This window comes from Oncorhynchus mykiss, chromosome 6, assembly GCF_013265735.2.
Source record: "Oncorhynchus mykiss isolate Arlee chromosome 6, USDA_OmykA_1.1, whole genome shotgun sequence".
Taxonomy (NCBI): Eukaryota; Metazoa; Chordata; class Actinopteri; order Salmoniformes; family Salmonidae; genus Oncorhynchus; species Oncorhynchus mykiss.
In genome coordinates, this window is record NC_048570.1 from 79,522 (window position 1) to 99,704 (window position 20,183).

A 20,183-nucleotide genomic window follows, 5' to 3' on the forward strand; every position below is an offset into this window, starting at 1 on the left:
GTTAAATGGCCCCTATTCCCCTTGGGTCCAGGTTAATTGGCCCCCTATTCCTCGTAGGCCCTGGTCAAATTTCCCTCGTAGGCCCTGGTTAAATGGCCCCTATTCCCCTTGCGTCCAGGTTAATGGCCCTCTATTGCCCGTAAGCCCTGGTCAAATGGCCCCTATTCCCCGTGGGCCCTGGTTACATTTTTATTTATTTATTTCACCTTTATTTAACCAGGTAGGCTAGTTGAGAACAAGTTCTCATTTGCAACTGCGACCTGGCCAAGATAAAGCATAGCAGTGTGAACAGACAACAACAGAGTTACACATGGAGTAAACAATTAACAAGTCAATAACACAGTAGAAAAAAAAGAGAGTCTATATACATTGTGTGCAAAAGGCATGAGGAGGTAGGCGAATAATTACAATTTTGCAGATTAACACTGGAGTGATAAATGATCAGATGGTCATGTACAGGTAGAGATATTGGTGTGCAAAAGAGCAGAAAAGTAAATAAATAAAAACAGTATGGGGATGAGGTAGGTAAAATTGGGTGGGCTATTTACCGATTGACTATGTAAATGGACCCTATTCCCCATGGGCCCTGGTCAAATGGCCCTTATTCCCCGTGGGCCCTGGTAAAATGGCCCCCTATTCCCTGTGGGCCCTAGTCAAATGGCCCCCTATTCCCCGTGGGTCTTGGTTAAATGGCCCCTATTCGCCTTGGGTCCAGGTTAATTGGCCCCTAATCCCCATGGGCCCTGGTCAAATGGCCCTCGTAGGTCCTGGTTAAATGGCCCCTATTCCCCTTGGGTCCAGGTTAATGGCCCCCTATTGCCCGTAAGCCCTGGTCAAATTGCCCCTATTCCCTGTGGGCAGTGGTCAAATAGCCCCCTATTCCCCATGGGCCCTGGTCAAATGGCCCCTATTCCCCGTGGGCCCTGGTCAAATGGCCCCCTCCTAGCTCTGAGGAGAGAGGACAATCAGCTGTGTTATATTAGCTCTGAGGAGAGAGGACAATCAGCTGTATTAAATTAGCTCTGAGGAGAGAGGACAATCAGCTGTGTTATATTAGCTCTGAGGAGAGAGGACAATCAGCTGTATTATATTAGCTCTGAGGGAGTGGAAAATCAGCTGTGTTATATTAGCTCTGAGGAGAGAGGGAGATTAGCTGTGTTATATTAGCTCTGAGGAGAGAGGACAATCATCTGTGTTATATTAGGTCTGAGGAGAGAGGACAATCAGCTGTGTTATATTAGCTCTGAGGAGAGAGGACAATCAGCTGTTTTATATTAGCTCCGAGGAGAGAGGACAATCAGCTGTGTTATATTAGCTCTGAGGAGACAGGACAATCAGCTGTGTTATATTAGCTCTGAGGAGACAGGACAATCAGCTGTGTTATATTAGCTCTGAGGAGAGAGGACAATCAGCTGTGTTATATTAGCTCTGAGGAGAGAGGACAATCAGCTGTGTTATATTAGCTCTGAGGAGAGAGGACAATCAGCTGTGTTATATTAGCTATGAGGAGAGAGGACAATCAGCTGTGTTATATTAGCTATGAGGAGAGAGGACAATCAGCTGTGTTATATTAGCTCTGAGGAGAGAGGACAATCAGCTGTGTTATATTAGCTCTGAGGGAGTGGACAATCAGCTGTGTTATATTAGCTCTGAGGAGAGAGGACAATCAGCTGTGTTATATTAGCTCTGAGGAGAGAGGACAATCAGCTGTGTTATATTAGCTCTGAGGAGAGAGGACAATCAGCTGTGTTATATTAGCTCTGAGGAGAGAGGACAATCAGCTGTGTTATATTAGCTCTGAGGAGAGAGGACAATCAGCTGTGTTATATTAGCTCTGAGGAGAGAGGACAATCAGCTGTATTATATTAGCTCTGAGGAGAGGACAATCAGCGGTGTTATATTAGCTCTGTCTGAGGAGAGAGGACAATCAGCTGTGTTATATTAGCTCTGAGGAGAGAGGACAATCAGCTGTGTTATATTAGCTCTGAGGAGAGAGGACAATCAGCGGTGTTATATTAGCTCTGTCTGAGGAGAGAGGACAATCAGCTGTGTTATATTAGCTCTGAGGAGACAGGACAATCAGCTGTGTTATATTAGCTCTGAGGAGAGAGGACAATCAGCGGTGTTATATTAGCTCTGGGGAGAGAGGACAATCAGCTGTGTTATATTAGCTCTGAGGGAGTGGACAATCAGCTGTGTTATATTAGCTCTGAGGAGACAGGACAATCAGCTGTGTTATATTAGCTCTGAGGAGAGAGGACAATCAGCTGTATTAAATTAGCTCTGAGGAGAGAGGACAATCAGCTGTGTTATATTAGCTCTGAGGAGAGAGGACAATCAGCTGTGTTATATTAGCTCTGAGGAGAGAGGACAATCAGCTGTGTTATATTAGCTCTGAGGAGAGAGGACAATCAGCTGTGTTATATTAGCTATGAGGAGAGAGGACAATCAGCTGTGTTATATTAGCTCTGAGGAGAGAGGACAATCAGCGGTGTTATATTAGCTCTGTCTGAGGAGAGAGGACAATCAGCTGTATTATATTAGCTCTGAGGAGAGAGGACAATCAGCTGTGTTATATTAGCTCTGAGGAGAGAGGACAATCAGCTGTATTATATTAGCTCTGAGGAGACAGGACAATCAGCGGTGTTATATTAGCTATGAGGAGAGAGGACAATCAGCTGTGTTATATTAGCTCTGAGGAGACAGGGAGATTAGCATATGGTGCATGTGGAAGGTCTTTCTATACATCTTACTCTCTCCTTCCGCTAAAAACAAAACTAGGTCTGTAAAAAGAAAGGAGAAGGTCAGATGTTTGTCTTACAGGCTATTTGTGTCTATTTGCACAGAAGTTGATTAGACAGAGCAGACTCCCGCATTAATCCACGTGTCTAAGAGGATGGCCTTTTCCCTGTAATGAAGCATTTACTTTGTATCACAGTCCACACACGTACACAGAGAGTTAGAACAAGCTTTTGCTTTAGTTGTTGGAGAGAGCTTAAAAGCAGTGATAAAACAACCTCTCCAGCCACGAGTGCTCTGTAGTGCTCTGTTCACAAGTGGAGTCCGCCGGACAGAAAGAGGAGAGGACGAGAGGAGAGGAAGAGTGGCGAGGATAAGAGATACGATGAGAGACATTCAGCACAATATCTTTTAGTTCATTTAGTGTTGAAAGAGATTCATGTTTTTTCAGAAACACTCCCATTATCTATGATCCTGTTGGTATGCATGGAATCTGCCGCGACCCCCACTCAAATCTACGCTCCTGTTTTACAGAATTACAGAATCGTCCACTCTCCTCCCTGCCCTCTGACCACCCCAGCTATCGTCTCTCCCTGGTGACCTCTGACCCCTCTGTGTCGATGCCGTGGTAGACTCCAGCAGAGAGAATCTCATTTACAAACAGGTAACAGTGTACCACTATATAGGGAATAGGGCTCTGGTCTATAGTAGTACCACTATATAGGGAATAGGGCCCTGGTCTAAAGTAGTGCCACTATATAGGGAATAGGGCTCTGGTCTAAAGTAGTGCACTATATAGGGAATAGGGCTCTGGTCTATAGTAGTGTACCACTATATAGGGAATAGGGCTCTGGTCTATAGTAGTGTACCACTATATAGGGAATAGGGCTCTGGTCTAAAGTAGTGCACTATATAGGGAATAGGGCTCTGGTCTAAAGTAGTGCACTATATAGGGAATAGGGCTCTGGTCTAAAGTAGTGCACTATATAGGGAATAGGGCTCTGGTCTAAAGCAGTGTACTATATAGGGAATAGGGCTCTGGTCTAAAGTAGTGTACTATATAGGGAATAGGGCTCTGGTCTAAAGTAGTGTACTATATAGGGAATAGCGTGCCATTTGGGACAGGTCAGAGATATGAATGAATCATGGTCACACCTCGTTAGGAGGAAGACTCTGGCTGCTTCTCCCAGGAGGAAGACTCTGGCTGCTTCTCCCAGGAGGAAGACTCTGGCTGCTTCTCCCAGGAGGAAGACCGTGGCTGCTTCTCCCAGGAGGAAGACTCTGGCTGCTTCTCCCAGGAGAAAGACTCTGGCTGCTTCTCCCTGGAGGAAGACTCTGGCTGCTTCTCCCTGGAGGAAGACTCTGGCTGCTTCTCCTAGGAGGAAGACTCTGGCTGCTTCTCCCAGGAGGAAGACTGGCTGCTTCTCCCTGGAGGAAGACTCTGGCTGCTTCTCCCAGGAGGAAGACCGTGGCTGCTTCTCCCAAGAGGAAGACTCTGGCTGCTTCTCCCAGGAGGAAGACTCTGGTTGCTTCTCCCAGGAGGAAGACCGTGGCTGCTTCTCCCAGGAGGAAGACCGTGGCTGCTTCTCCCTGCATACACAGACATACTTCCATGAAAGCTAGCATGCTTATTCCTGCCTTTCCCCCTGTCCAAAGTGGCTGATGTGGATAGCATTTATACATCTATACATGATACAGTATTAAATATGGAGCTGTAGATTACATACGCTATATTACTAAAAGTATGTGGACACCTGCTAGTCGAACATCTCAGTCCAAAATCCTGGACATTAATATGGAGTTGGTCCCCCCTTTGCTGCTATAACAGCCTCCACTCTTCTGGGAAGGCTTTCCACTAGATGTTGGAACATTGCTGCTATAACAGCCTCCACTCTTCTGGGAAGGCTTTCCACTAGATGTTGGAACATTGCTGCGTAGACTTGCTTCCATTCAGCAACAAGAACATTAGTGAGGTCGGACACTGATGTTGGGCGATTAGGCCTGGGTCGCAGTCGGCCTTCCAATTCATCCCAAAGGTGTTCGATGGAGTTGAGGTCAGGGCTCTGTGCAGGCCAGTCAAGTTCTTCAACACACTTGTTGTTTGAGGGCATTTACAGTTGGCACTGTTCATTCAAGCAGGTAGCATTCTCCTGGCATCCACAAAACTCAGATTCATTCGCCAGAGAACGCCTTTCCATTAGTCCTCCCGATGAACAGTTCTTGTGCTGACGTTTCTTCCAGAGGCAGTTTGGAACTCGGTAGTGAGCGTTGCAACCAGGAACAGACATTTTTTTAGAGCTACGCGCTTCATCACTCTGCGGTCTCGTTCTGTGAGCTTGTGTGGCCTACCACTTCGCGGCTGAGCCGTTGTTGCTCCTAGACGTTTCCACTTCACAATAACAGCACTTACAGTTGACTGGGGCAGCAATAGCAGGGATGAAATTTGACAAACTGACTTGTTGGAAAGGTGGCTTCCTATGACGGTGTCAGGTTTAAGGTCACTGAGCTCTCCATTCTACTGCCAATGTCTGTCTATGGAGATTGCATGGCTGTGTGTGTCACATACACATGGTTAGCAGATGTTAATGCGAGGGTAGCGAAGTGCTTGTGCTTCTAGTTCCAACAGTGCAGTAATATCTAACAAGTAATCTAACAATTCCCCAACAACTACCTAATACACACAAATCTAAAGGGATGAATGAGAATATGTACATATGGATGAGCGATGCCGTGTGGCATAGGCAAGATGCAGTAGATGGTATAAAAAACAGTATATGCATGTGATATTTTTTTTATTTTTTTTATTTCACCTTTATTTCACCAGGTAGGCCAGATCACCTTTATTTAACCAGGTAGGCTAGTTGAGAACACCTTTATTTAACCAGGTAGGCCAGTTGAGAACACCTTTATTTAACCAGGTAGGCCAGTTGAGAACACCTTTATTTAACCAGGTAGGCTAGTTGAGAACAAGTTCTCATGTACAACAGCGACCATGTACAACAGCGACCTGGCCAAGATAAAGCAAAGCAATGTGACACAGACAACAACACAGAGTTACACATGGAGTAAACAATAAACAAGTCAATAACACAGTAGAAAAAAAGAAAAATGAGTCTATATACATTGTGTGCAAAAGGCATGAGGAGGTAGGCAAATAATTACAATTTTGCAGATTAACACTGGAGTGATAAATGATCAGATGGTCATGTGCAGGTAGAGATACTGGTGTGCAAAAGAGCAGAAAAGTAAATAAATAAAAACAGTATGGGGATGAGGTAGGTAGATTGGGTGGGCTATATACCGATGGACTATGTACAGCTGCAGCGATCGGCTAGCTGCTCAGATAGCAGATGTTTAAAGTTGGTGAGGGAGATAAAAGTCTCCAACTTCAGCGATTTTTGCAATTCGTTCCAGTCACAGGCAGCAGAGAACTGGAAGGAAAGGCGGCCAAATGAGGTGTTGGCTTTCGGGATGATCAGTGAGATACACATGCTGGAGCGCGTGCTACGGGTGGGTGTTGCCATCATGACCAGTGAACTGAGATAAGGCGGAGCTTTACCTAGCATGGACTTGTAGATGACCTGGAGCCAGTGGGTCTGGCGACGAATATGTAGCGAGGGCCAGCCGACTAGAGCATACAGGTCGCATTGGTGGGTGGTATAAGGTGCTTTAGTAAGCTATTTTGTAGATGACATCGCCGAAGTCGAGGATCAGATCGAGGATCAGATAGTCAGTTTTTTTTAAAAGTTTTTTTTATTTATTTATTTTTTTTTTTTTTGAATTTTACCCCTTTTTCTCCCCAATTTCGTAGTATCCAATTGTGTAGTAGCTACTATCTTGTCTCATCGCTACAACTCCCGTACGGGCTCGGGAGAGACGAAGGTTGAAAGTCATGCGTCCTCCGATACACAACCAACCAAGCCGCTGCTTCTTTAACACAGCGCACATCCAACCCGGAAGCCAGCCGCACCAATGCGCCGGAGGAAACACCGTGCACCTGGCCACCTTGGCTAGCGTACACTGCGCCCAGCCCGCCACAGGAGTCGCTGGTGCGCGATGAGACAAGGACACCCCTACCGACAAGCCCTCCCTAACCCGGGCGACGCTAGGCCAATTGTGCGTCGCCCCACGGACCTCCCGGTCGCGGCCGGTTACGACAGAGCCTGGGCGCGAACCCAGGACTCTGATGGCACAGCTGGCGCTGCAGTACAGCGCCCTTAACCACTGCGCCACCCGGGAGGCCGGATAGTCAGTTTTACTAGGGTAAGTTTGGTGGCCTGAGTGAAGGAGGCTTTGTTGCGGAATAGAAAGCCGACTCTAGATTTGATTTTAGATTGGATGTTTAATATGAGTTTGGAAGGAGAGTATACAGTCTAGCCAGACACCTAGGTACTTAGAGATGTCCACATATTCTAGGTCGGAACCATCCAGGGTGGTGATGCTAGTCGGGCGTGCGGGTGCAGGCAGCGAACGGTTGAAAAGCATGCATTTGGTTTTACTAGCGTTTAAGAGCAGTTGGAGGCCACAGAAGGAGTGTTGTATGGCATTGAAGCTCATTTGGAGGTTAGATAGCACAGTGTCCAAGGAAGGGCCAGAAGTATACAGAATGGTGTCGTCTGCGTAGAGGTGGATCAGGGAATCGCCTGCAGTAAGAGCAACATCATTGATATATACAGAGAAAAGAGTAATGCAAGATATGTAAACATTATTAAAGTGACATTATTTAATGTGGCATTGTATAAAGTGACTAGTGATCCATGTATTAAAGTGGCCAGTGATTGGGTCTCAATGTAGGCAGCAGCCTCTCTGAGTTCGTGATGGCTATTTAACAGTCTGATGGCCTTGAGAAAGAAGCTGTTTTTCAGAATCTCAGTCCCTGCTTTGATGCACCTGTACTTCGGATGGGATGTTAAACTGGTGTCTTCCCTCTAAGTGGTCACTAAAGATCACATGGCACTTTTTGTAAGAGTAGTGTCCTAGCTAAATTCCCAATCTAGCCCTCGTACCACCATGGGAGGGAAGGGAGGGAGGGAGAGAAGGGAGGGATGGAGAGAGGGTGGGAGGGATGGAGAGAGTGAGGGATGGAGGGAGGGAGGGAGGGAGGGAGGGAGGGAGGGAGGGAGGGAGGGAGGGAGGGAGGGAGGGAGGGAGGGAGGGAGGGAGGGAGGGAGGGAGGGAAAAGTGGAGGGAGGGATGGAGAGAGTGAGGGAGGGATGAAAGGGGGAGGGATATGTAGAGAGAGATAGGAGGAGGGATGGAGAGAAGGAGGGGAGGGAGGGAGGGATGAGAGAGGGAGGGAGGGATGGAAAGGGGAGGGATATGTAGAGAGAGATAGGAGGAGGGATGGAGAGAGGGAGGGGAGGGAGGGATGGAAAGGGGGAGGGATATGGAGAGAGAGATGGGATGGAGAGAAGGGAGGGATGAAGAGAGGGAGGGAGGGACGGAAAGGGGGAGGGATATGGAGAGAGAGGAAGGGAGGAGTAATGGAGAGAGGGAGGGGAAGGAAGGATGGAAAGGGGAGGGATATGGAGTTAGAGAAAGGAGGAGGGATGGAGAGAGGGAGGGGAGGAAGGGATGGAAAGGGGAGAGATATGGAGTTAGAGATAGGAGGAGGGATGGAGAGAGGGAGGGGAGGGAGGGATGGAAAGGGAGGGATGGAAAGGGGAGGGACATGGAGTTAGAGATAGGAGGAGGGATGGAGAGAGGGAGAGGAGGAGTAATGGAAAGAGAGGGTAATACCTCTTCCATATTCACCTCCACGTATCAATCAATGAAATGTATAAATCCCTTTTTACATCAGCATACGTCACAAAGTGCTTTACAGAAACCCAGCCTAAAATCCCCAACAGCAGAAACCCAGCCTAAAATCCTCAACAGCAGAAACCCAGCCTAAAATCCCCAACAGCAGAAACCCAGCCTAAAATCCCCAACAGCAGAAACCCAGCCTAAAATCCCCAACAGCAGAAACCCAGCCTAAAATCCCCAACAGCAGAAACCCAGCCTAAAATCCCCAACAGCAGAAACCCAGCCTAAAATCCCCAACAGCAGAAACCCAGCCTAAAATCCTCAACAGCAGAAACCCAGCCTAAAATCCCCAACAGCAGAAACCCAGCCTAAAATCCCCAACAGCAGAAACCCAGCCTAAAATCCCCAACAGCAGAAACCCAGCCTAAAATCCCCAACAGCAGAAACCCAGCCTAAAATCCCCAACAGCAGAAACCCAGCCTAAAATCCTCAACAGCAGAAACCCAGCCTAAAATCCCCAACAACAGAAACCCAGGCTAAAATCCCCAACAGCAGAAACCCAGCCTAAAATCCCCAACAGAAGAAACCCAGCCTAAAATCCCCAACAGCAGAAACCCAGCCTAAAATCCCCAACAGCAGAAAACCAGCCTAAAATCCTCAACAGCAGAAACCCCACCTAAAACCCCAAACAGCAAGCGTGCTGATGTAGGAGCAGGATAAAGCAGGAACCTAAGAGGAAACCTAGAGAGGAACAAGGTTATGAGGGGGAAAAACTCCCTTGAGATGCAGGAACCTAGGAAGAAACCTAGAGAGGAACCAGGCTCTGAGGGGAAAAACTCCCTAGAGAGGCACGAGCCTAAGAAGAAACCTAGATAAACCAGGCTCTGAGAGGCAAAAACTCCCTAGATAGGCAGGAACCTAGGAAGAAACCTAGAGAGGAACCAGGATCTGAGGGGAAAAACTCCCTAGAGAGGCAGGAACCTAGGAAGAAACCTAGGGATGAACCAGGCTATGAGGGGTGGCCAGTCCTCTTCTGGCTGTACTGGGTAGAGAGGAACCAGGCTATGAGGGGTGACCAGTCCTCTTCTGGCTGTACTGGATAGAGAGGAACCAGGCTATGAGGGGTGACCAGTCCTCTTCTGGCTGTACTGGGTAGAGAGGAACCAGGCTATGAGGGGTGAACAGTCCTCTTCGGGCTGTACTGGGTAGAGAGGAACCAGGCTATGAGGGGTGACCAGTCCTCTTCGGGCTGTACTGGGTAGAGAGGAACCAGGCTATGAAGGTTGGCCAGTCCTCTTCTGGCTGTGGAGGGTGGACATTATAACAGTACATGGCCATTAAGCACGGATTGTTCTTCAAGATTTTCAAATGTTCATAGATGATCAGCAGCGTCACATAATAACCACAGTGTTTGTAGAGGTGCAACAGGTCAGTGCCTCAGGAGGAAATGTCAGTTGGCTTTTCATAGTACAGCATTCAGAGGTCGAGACAGCAGGTCTGGGACAGGTAGCACGTCCGGTGAACAGGTCAGTGTTCCATAGCCGCAGGCAGAACAGTTGAAACTGGAGCTGCAGCACGGCCAGGTGGACTAGGGACAGCAAGGAGTCATCATGCCAGGTAGTCCTGAGGCATGATCCTAGGACTCAGGTCCTCCGGGAGGGGAGGCAGAGAGAATTAGAGGGAGCACACTTAAATTCACACAGGACACCGGATAAGACAGGATAATTACACCAGATAGGACAGACTGATCTTAGCACGCCGGCACAGACTATTGCAGCGTAGATACTGGAGGCTGAGACAAGGGGTCGGGGGACACTGTGGCCCTGTTCGACGATACCCCCGAACAGGGCCAACTAGGCAGGACATAACCCCACCCACTTTGCCAAAGCACAGGGAGACTAGCACTGGAGTAATATGATCACATTTTTGATTCTAGTCAGGATTCTATCAGCGATGTTTAGGACTAACTGAAGTTTATTTAGTGCTTTATCCGGGAAGCCAGAGAGTAAAGCGTTGCAGTAGTCTAATCTAGAAGTGACAAACGCATGGATTCGTTTTTCTGCATCATTTTTAGACAAAAAGATTCAGATTTATGCAATGTCACAAATATGGAAAACATATTGTTGATGTTTGTCAAAAGAGAGATCACACAAACGTGAGTTTGGGGAAGGTGCTTAAAAGGGTCCTGAAGTCGGAGAATGCTGCGTTTTTGCAAATGAAAGGAAAATATGTGGATTTCACTCAACTGCAAGATAAATAATGGTTGGCAGATATTTCCTTCACCGTGAACATCATGGTCATCATGAATGAACTGAATTCCAAACTACAAAGAAAGGACCTTTTTGCACATCAGATGTACAGTCTTGTCAAAGCCTTCAAGGGAACATTACTCCTCCTGACCCATCAAGTAGAAGCCAACAGTCTCACCCACCTTCTGACACTACTAGTCTGTTCCCTATCAGATGACCTTCCGACACTACTAGTCTGTTCCCTATCAGATGACAACAGTCTCACCCACCTTCTCAAATCAAATTTTATTTGTCACACATACACATGGTTAGCAGATGTTAATGCGAGTGTAGCGAAATGCTTCTGACACAACAAGTCTGTTCCCTATCAGATGACAACAGTCTCACCCACCTTCCAACACTACTAGTCTGTTCCCTATCAGATGACAACAGTCTCACCCACCTTCCAACACTACTAGTCTGTTCCCTATCAGATGACAACAATCTCACCCACCTTCCGGCACTACTAGTCTATTCCCTATCAGATGACCTTCTGACACTACTAGTCTGTTCCCTATCAGATGACCACAGTCCTCACCCACCTTCTGACACTACTAGTCTGTTCCCTATCAGATGACAACAATCTCACCCACCTTCCAACACTACTAGTCTGTTCCCTATCAGATGACAACAATCTCACCCACCTTCTGACACTACTAGTCTGTTCCCCGTCAGATGACCTTCTGACACTACTAGTGTGTTCCCTATCAGATGACACTACTAGTCTGTTCCCCGTCAGATGACCTTCTGACACTACTAGTGTGTTCCCTATCAGATGACACTACTAGTCTGTTCCCTATCAGATGACCTTCTGACACTACTAGTCTGTTCCCTATCAGATGACCTTCTGACACTACTAGTCTGTTCCCTATCAGATGACCTTCTGACACTACTAGTCTGTTCCCTATCAGATGACACTACTAGTCTGTTCCCTATCAGATGACACTACTAGTCTGTTCCCTATCAGATGACACTACTAGTCTGTTCCCTATCAGATGACACTACTAGTCTGTTCCCTATCAGATGACCTTCTGACACTACTAGTCTGTTCCCTATCAGATGACCTTCTGACACTACTAGTCTGTTCCCTATCAGATGACCTTCTGACACTACTAGTCTGTTCCCTATCAGATGACACTACTAGTCTGTTCCCTATCAGATGACCTTCTGACACTACTAGTCTGTTCCCTATCAGATGACCTTCTGACACTACTAGTGTGTTCCCTATCAGATGACCAGCGGGAGAATTATACATCGCTGCTGCGCGCTATGAACAGTTCTCATTGTTTTGAGGATTTCAAAGTGTTGGAAAATTACATGCTGTTGGTTTCCTCTCCTTTCACCTTCAATGTGGATAACGCTCCCACTGACCTGCAACTTGAGCTTAACGATCTTCAGTCTGATGCAGTGATTGGAGACCTATTCAGAACAATGTCATTGACAAGGTTCTATGTTATCTCTCGATGAACACAACTTTCCAAAGATTAGGAGTCCTGCTCAGAAGATGTCTGTACTGTTTGGGTGAACCTATGTGTGTGGACAGACATTTTCAAATAACAAGTCAAGGCACAGATCATCTCTTACTGACTCTCACCTCTCAGCAATCCTGGGCATAGCGACCAAAAGGAGAATGTGGATGTGGTTTATTTCTGTGCATGTTCAAAAAAAGTAAAATAAGAAGCATATCTGGATGGGATTTACAGTAGATACATCAAATCAAGCTTTATTGGTCACATACACATGGTTAGAATATGTTATTGTGAGTGTAGAGAAATGCTTCTAATCCCGACAGTGCAGTAATATCTAACAGGTAATATCTAACAATTACACAACAAAACCTAATACATACAATCTCGTAAAGGAATGGGATAAGAATATATAAATATATGAATGAGCAATGACAGAGCGGCATAGGCAAGATGCAATAGATGGTATAAAATATAGTATACACATATGAGATGAGTGATGCAAGATATGAAAACATTATTAAAGTGACAAGTGATTCATTTATTAAAGTGGTCAATGATTTCAAGTTTGTATGTTGGCAGCAGCTTCTCTGTGTTAGTGATGCGTTGTGCAGACCTCACTACCCTCTGGAGAGCCTTGCGGTTGTGGACGGAGCAGTAGCTGTACCAGGCGGTGATACAGTCTGACAGGATGCTCTTGATTGTGCATCTGCAAAAGTTTGTGAGGGTTTTAGGTATTAAGCCAAATGTCTTCAGCCTCCTTAGGTTGAAGAGGCGCTGCTGAGCCTTCTTCAACATGCTGTCTGTGTGGGTGGACCAATACAGTTTGTCTGTGATGTGTACGCAGGGGAACTTAAAACTTTTCACCTTCTCCACTGCTGTCCTTTCGATGTGGATGGGGGGGGGGGTTCCCTCTGCTGTTTCCTGAAGTCCACAATGTTTCCTGAAGTCCACGGTCATCTCCTTTGTTTTGTTGACGTTGAGTGAGAGGTTGTTTTCCTGAAACCATACTCCGAGTGCCCTCAACCCCTCCCTGTAGGCTGTCTCGTCGTTGTTGGTAATCAAGCCTACTACTGTTGTGTCGTCTGCAAACTTGATGATTGAGTTGGAGGCGTGCATGGCCACGCAGTCATAGGTGAACAGGGAGTACAGGAGGGGGCTGAGCATGCACCCTTGTGGGGCCCCTGTGTTGAGGATCAGCGAAGTGGAGGTGTTGTTTCCAAGGGATCATCCCAGTCCGCATGATCAATACAATCTTTAAGCGTGGATTACGATTGGTCAGACCTGCGTTGAATAGTCCTTAGCACGCGTACTTCCTGTTTGAGTTTCTGCCTATAGGAAGTGAGGAGCAAAATGGAGTCCTGGTCAGATTTGCAGAAAGGAGGGCGGAGGGGAGGGCCCGGATGTTAGAGTAACAATGGCCCAGTGTTTTTCCAGCGCGAGTGCTACAGTCTATATGTTTTTCCAGCGCGAGTGCTACAGTGCTATATGCTGATAGAATTTAGGTGGCCTTGTTCTCAATTTGCTTTGTTAAAATCCCCAGCTACAATAAATGCAGCCTCAGGATATATGGTTTCCAGTTTGCATAAAGTCCAGTGAAGTTTTTTGAGGGCCATCGAGGTTTCGGCTTGAGGGGGATATACACGGCTATGACAATAACCGAGGATCATTTCGTTGGGAGATAATACAGTCGGCATTTGATTGTGAGGAATTCTAGTTCAGGTAAACAAAATAACTTGAGTTCCTGTATGTTGTTACAATTACGCCGTGAAATGTTAATCATGAAACATACACCCCAGCCCTTCTTCTTTCCGGAGAGATGTTTATCCCTGTCGGCGCGACGCACAAAGAATCCAGGTGGCTGTACCGACTCCGACAGCATATCCTGAGAGAGCCATGTTTCCGTGAAACAGAGTTACAATCCCAGGTGTCTCTGTGGAAAGCAACCCTTGCTCTAATTTTGTCTACCTTGTTATCTAGAGACTGGACATTAGCGAGTAATATACTCGGAAGCGGTGGGTGGTGTGTGTGCCTCTGAATTCTGACCAGAAGACCGCTCCGTTTGTCACGACCATCGTATGGATAATTGGACCAAGGCGCAGCGTTAGTAGAGTTCCACATTTTAATGATAGTGAATCTTCCAAAACAACAAAGATATAACGATCGTCAACCATGTAGCGCACATAGGCACTAATATAAAACAATATCCCACATCGGTAAAAAGGACACACTAAGTATGATCCCCAATTAGAGGCAATGATCATCAGCTGCTTCCAATTGGGAACCATACACACACACCAACATAGAAATATAATACCTAGAAACCCCCCTAGTCCCCCTAGGGCTCTCTATGGTCAGGGCGTGACACCGTCTGCCTCTTCTCCTAAGCTGTTGTTTTGGGTCAGCCTTTGGAAGCAGTTCAAATGCTCTGGGTGGTTCGGACAAAGGATCCGCTCCGGGAAAGTCGTATTCCTGGTCGTAGTGCTGGTTGTAGTGCTGGTAAGTTGACGTCTCTCTTATATCCAATAGTTCTTCCTAGCTGTATGTAATAAGACTTAAGATTTCCTGGGGTAACAATGTAAGAAATAATACATAAAAAAACTAAATACTGCAAAGTTTCCTAGAACGCGAAGTGAGGCGGCCATCTCTGTCAACACAGTCATACACATGATGTGTAATCCTGTAATGATTCTGGCTTACGATGGCAAAAATATATCCTAATGTTGCCCTCCATGGAAAATAATTGCCCAGGCCCCTGGTGTAGACCAACTTGGGTTTCTAATCTTTCCAAAAGAATGTGGTGATCGATGGTGTCAAAAGTAGCACTTAGGTCTAGGAGCACGAAGACAGTTGCAGAGCCTCGGTCTGACGCCATTTAAAGGTCATTTACCACCTTCACAAGTGCAGTCTCTGTGCTATGATGGGGTCTAAAACCAGACTGAAGCATTTCGTATACATTGTTTGTCTTCAGGAAGGCAGTGAGTTGCTGCGCAACAGCTTTTTCAAATAAAATTGAGAGGGATGGGAGATTCGATATAGGCTGAAAACTTGAGTGTCTCTATTGATCCTAGGTCCTGGCAGTGTTGTGCAGACTCAAGACAACTGAGTTTTGGAGAAATATGCAGATTCAAAGAGGAGTCCGTAATTTGCTTTCTAATGATCATGATATTTTCATCTAAGAAGTTCATGAAATTATAACTGCTGAAGTGAAAGCCATCCTCTCTTGGGAAATTCTGCGTTTTAGTTAGCTTTGTGACAGTATCAAAAATAACGGGACAAAACTAGATCCAGGGTATAACTGTGCCAATGAGTAGGTCTGGAGATATGTTGGACAAAACTACTGAGTTGATGATGGCTTCGAAAGCCTTTTGGAGTGGGTCTGTGGACTTTTCCATGTGAATATTAGAGTCACCAAAAATGCAAATATTATCTGCCATGACTACAAGGTCCGATAGGAATTCAGGGAACTCAGTGAGGAACGCTGTATAGGCCCCAGGAGGCCTGTAAACAGTAGCTATAAAAAGTGATTGAATAGGCTGCATAGATTTCATGACTAGAAGCTCAAAATATGAAAATGGTTTTTTTTGTTGTAAATACAAATTTGCTATCGGAAATGTTAGCAACACCTCCACCTTTGCGGGATGCACGGGGGATATTGTCACTAGTGTAACCAGGAGGTGAAGCCTCATTTAACACAGTAAATTCATCAGGTGTCACGATTCTCTTCCTGGAAATGACTGGACCAAAGAGCAGTCACTAGAGGTGGCACCTCTGGTGCGGGGACCCTCGGCGCCGACCCCGGACTGGGGACCCTCACTGCAGGCCTTGGACTGGGGACCCTCACTGCGGGCCCCAGACTAGGGATCCTCGTTGCGGGCCCCGGACTGGGGACCCTCGTTGCGGGCTACGGACTGGAGACCCTCGTTGCGGGCCCCGGACTGGGGACCCTCGTTGCGGGCCCCAGACTAGGGACCCTCGTTGCGGGCCCTGGACTGGAGGCCCTCGCTGCCGGCTCCGGCTCGGGGACCGTTGCTGGAGGCCCCGGACTGGCCCGTGGAGCAGGCACAGGACTCACCAGGCTGGGGAGACCTACTGGAGGCCTGGTCGTTGGTGGAGGCACAGGACTCACCAGGCTGGGGAGACCTACTGGAGGCCTGGTCCTTGGTGGAGGCACAGGATTCACCAGGTTGGGGAGACCTACTGTAGGCCTGGTCCTTGGTGGAGGCACAGGATTCACCAGGTTGGGGAGACCTACTGGAGGCCTGGTCCTTGGAGGAGGCACAGGATTCACCAGGTTGGGGAGACCTACTGGAGGCCTGGTCCTTGGTGGAGGCACAGGATTCACCAGGTTGGGGAGACCTACTGTAGGCCTGGTCCTTGGTGGAGGCACAGGATTCACCAGGTTGGGGAGACCTACTGGAGGCCTGGTCCTTGGAGGAGGCACAGGATTCACCAGGTTGGGGAGACCTACTGGAGGCCTGGTCCTTGGAGGAGGCACAGGATTCACCAGGTTGGGGAGACCTACTGGAGGCCTGGTCCTTTGGAGGAGGCACAGGATGATCCGGGCTGTGGGGTAGCACTGGAGATCTGGTGCTTTTCCCTGGTACCATTCTTCCAGGCTAAATGCACACTTTAGCCCGGCACCTCCACAGCGCAGGCACAGGTAGCACTGGAGATCTGGTGCTCAAAACTTGCACCACTCCCCCTGGCTGAATGCCCACTTTAGCCCGGCACGGCGGAGCGAAGGCATAGGACGCACTGAGCAGTTACAGCGCACCAGAGACCCAGTGCGCAGACCTGGCGCAGGATACCCTGGGCCAAAACGGAGCACTGGAGACCAAGAGCGCTGAGCTGGCACAATCCGCCCTGGCTGGATGCCCACTCTAGCGTGGCACTGGCTTCGAGCGCACCGGGCTGTGTATGCGCACCGGAGAAACCGTGCGCTACTACATAACACACCCCAAAAATTGGGGGGCTGCCTCTCGTGCTTCGATGACTTGCCTCCTTATACCGTCGCTCCTCCTTCGCTGCCTTTAATTCCTCCTTTGGACGGTGATATTTCCCAGCCTGCCTCCAGGATCCTTTACCGTCCAGGATTTCCTCCCAAGTCCATGAGTCCAGAAAACGCTGCTCCTCCTTACCACGCTGCTTGGTCCGTTTGTGGTGGGTAGTTCTGTCACGACCCTCTTCCTGGAACTGACTGGACTGAAATTAATGTCGCCAACAAAACAAGGAAACGACCGTGAAGCTTAACTTGGCCACTAACAAAGATAACTACCCACAAATGCGAAAGGAAAAAAGGCTACCTGAGTATGATTCCCAATCAAAGACAATGATAGACACCCGCCTCTGATTGAGAACCATACCCGGCCAAACACAAAGAAATAGAAAACATAGAAATAAGCAAACTAGAATGCCCACCCTAGTCACACCCTGGCCTTACCAAAATAGAGAATAAAAGCCTCTCTATGGCCAGGGCGTGACATCAGGCTTAAGCCATGTTTCAGTCAGGCCAATCACATCAAGATTATGATCAGTGATTAGTTCATTGACTATAACTGCCTTGGAAGTGAGGGATCTAACATTAAGTAGCCCTATTTTGAGATGTGAGGTATCACAATCTCTTTCAATAATGGCAGAAATGGAGGAGGTCTTTATTCCAGTGAGATTGCTAAGGCGAACACCGCCATGTTTAGTTTTGCCCAACCTAGGTCGAGGCACAGACACGGTCACAATGGGGATTTCTGAGCTGACTACACTGACTGTGCTAGTAGCAGACTCCACTATGCTGACAGGCTGGCTAACAGCCTGCTGCCTGGCCTGCAACCTATCTCATTGTGGAGCTAGAGGAGTTAGAGACAGAGGGGCCAGAGACAATTACTCGATGCCGACACATCTTTCTAGCTAATTTACATGCTGAAGCTATGTTGCACTTGGTGATCTCTGACTGTTTTATCCTAACATCGTTGGTGCTGACGTGGATAAAAATATCCCTATACTAGGTAGTTAAGCCTTCACTTTGACGTGGACAGAGAGTGGTAGGTTGGTATGTAACTATACTGAGACAAACCAGGTTTTGACAGCTCATCGCAAGCTTTTTCTTCGACCCAGGCCTAATCATACAAACCTGATAAAATTACCTTGTTTTGTTAAAGCAGGCTGAAGCAAAAACCTGCACAGCCATTAACTCGATTGAATCATACTTAGGTAGCCTGGGTTTCACTGTGTGTTTGTGGGTGATTGTTCCTGTCACTGTGTTTGTTGTCACAGGATAGGACTGTTTTGCGTTTTCACATTTCTTGTTTTTGTTAGTTTGTTCATGTGTAGTGATTTATTAAAACATGAATAACCACCACGCTGCGCTTTGGTCCGCTTCTCTTCCTCCTACAGACGAACGCCCTTACAGAATCACCCACCGCAACAGGACCAAGCGGCGTGGTAACGGGCAACAGCAACAGCAGCAGCAGGAGAAGGAACAGAGGCAGCAGGAACAGCAACAGCGAGATCAGGATTTTGGGACATGGGAGCAGAATCTGGACTACACAACTTGGGAGGAGATAGACAGGTGGGCGGTCGACCCAGGGAGAGTGCCGGAGCCCGCCTGGGATTCGATGGAACAGTGCGCGGAAGGTTACAGGAGAATGAGGTTGGCGAAGCAAGCACGGCGGCGCGGACGGAAGCCCGAGAGTCACCCCCAAAAATTTCTTGGGGGGGGGCACAGGGGGAGTGTGGCAGAGTCAGGAGTCAGACCTGAGCCAACTCCCCCCGTTTATCGTGAGGAGCCAAGGAGGAGCTCAGAACCAGAGCTGGTGTTGGAGGTGAGCGAAGCAGAGACTGTGAAGGAGTTAATGGGGAAATTGGAGGAGAGTGATATGAGGGACTTGCTGGTTTGGTGCATGAGGCACGACATTCGCCCGACGGAGCGTGTCAGGGATTTAATGGCACCGGGGTCAGCTCTCCATACTCATCCTGAGGTACAAGCGAGGGGTCTGGTGAAGACTGTGCCAGCCTCACGCACCAGGCCTCCTGTGCATCTCCCTAGCCTTGCACGTCCTGTGCCATCTCAGCACTACAGTGCTCCTAGCAGTGCTAACTGTGGCGGGCGTGGTGCTGGTCAGGCACCGTGTTATGCAGTTGTGCGCACGGTGTCCCCAGTACGCGTGCTTAGCCCGGTGCGCTACATCCCAGCTCCCCACATCGGCCGGGCTAGGGTGAAGATCCAGCCAGGGCGGTTGGTGCCAGCCCTGCTCTCAAGATCTCCAGTACGCCTTCACGGTCCGGTCTATCCGTCACCACCTCCACGCACCAGCCCTCCGGTGGCAGCCCCCCGTACCAGGCTGTCTCTCCGGCCCATCCTTACAGGGGCTTCCTCCTCTCCAGCGCTGTCGGAGCCTCCCACCTGTCCGGCGCCTCTGCCGGAGCCTCTCGCCTGTCCGGCGCCGCTGCCGGAGCCTCCCGCCTGTCCGGCGCCTCTGCCGGAGCCTCCCGCCTGTCCGGCGCCGCTGCCGGAGCCTCCCACCTGTCCGGCGCCTCTGCCGGAGCCTCCCGCCTGTCCGGCGCCTCTGCCGGAGCCTCCCGCCTGTCCGGCGCCACTGCCGGAGCCTCCCGCCTGTCCGGCGCCGCTGCCGGAGTCTCCCGCCTCTCCGGCGCTACCAGGGCCTTCCTCTTCTCCAGCATTGCCGGAGCTTCCCGCCTGTCCGGCGCCTCTGCCGGAGCCTCCCGCCTGTCCGGCGCCGCTGCCGGAGCCTCCCGCCTGTCCGGCGCCGCTGCCGGAGCCTCCCGCCTGTCCGGCGCCGCTGCCGGAGCCTCCCGCCTGTCCGGCGCCGCTGCCGGAGCCTCCCGCCTGTCCGGCGCCGCTGCCGGAGTCTCCCGCCTCTCCGGCGCTACCAGGGCCTTCCTCTTCTCCAGCATTGCCGGAGCTTCCCGTCTGCCCAGCGCCAGCTGA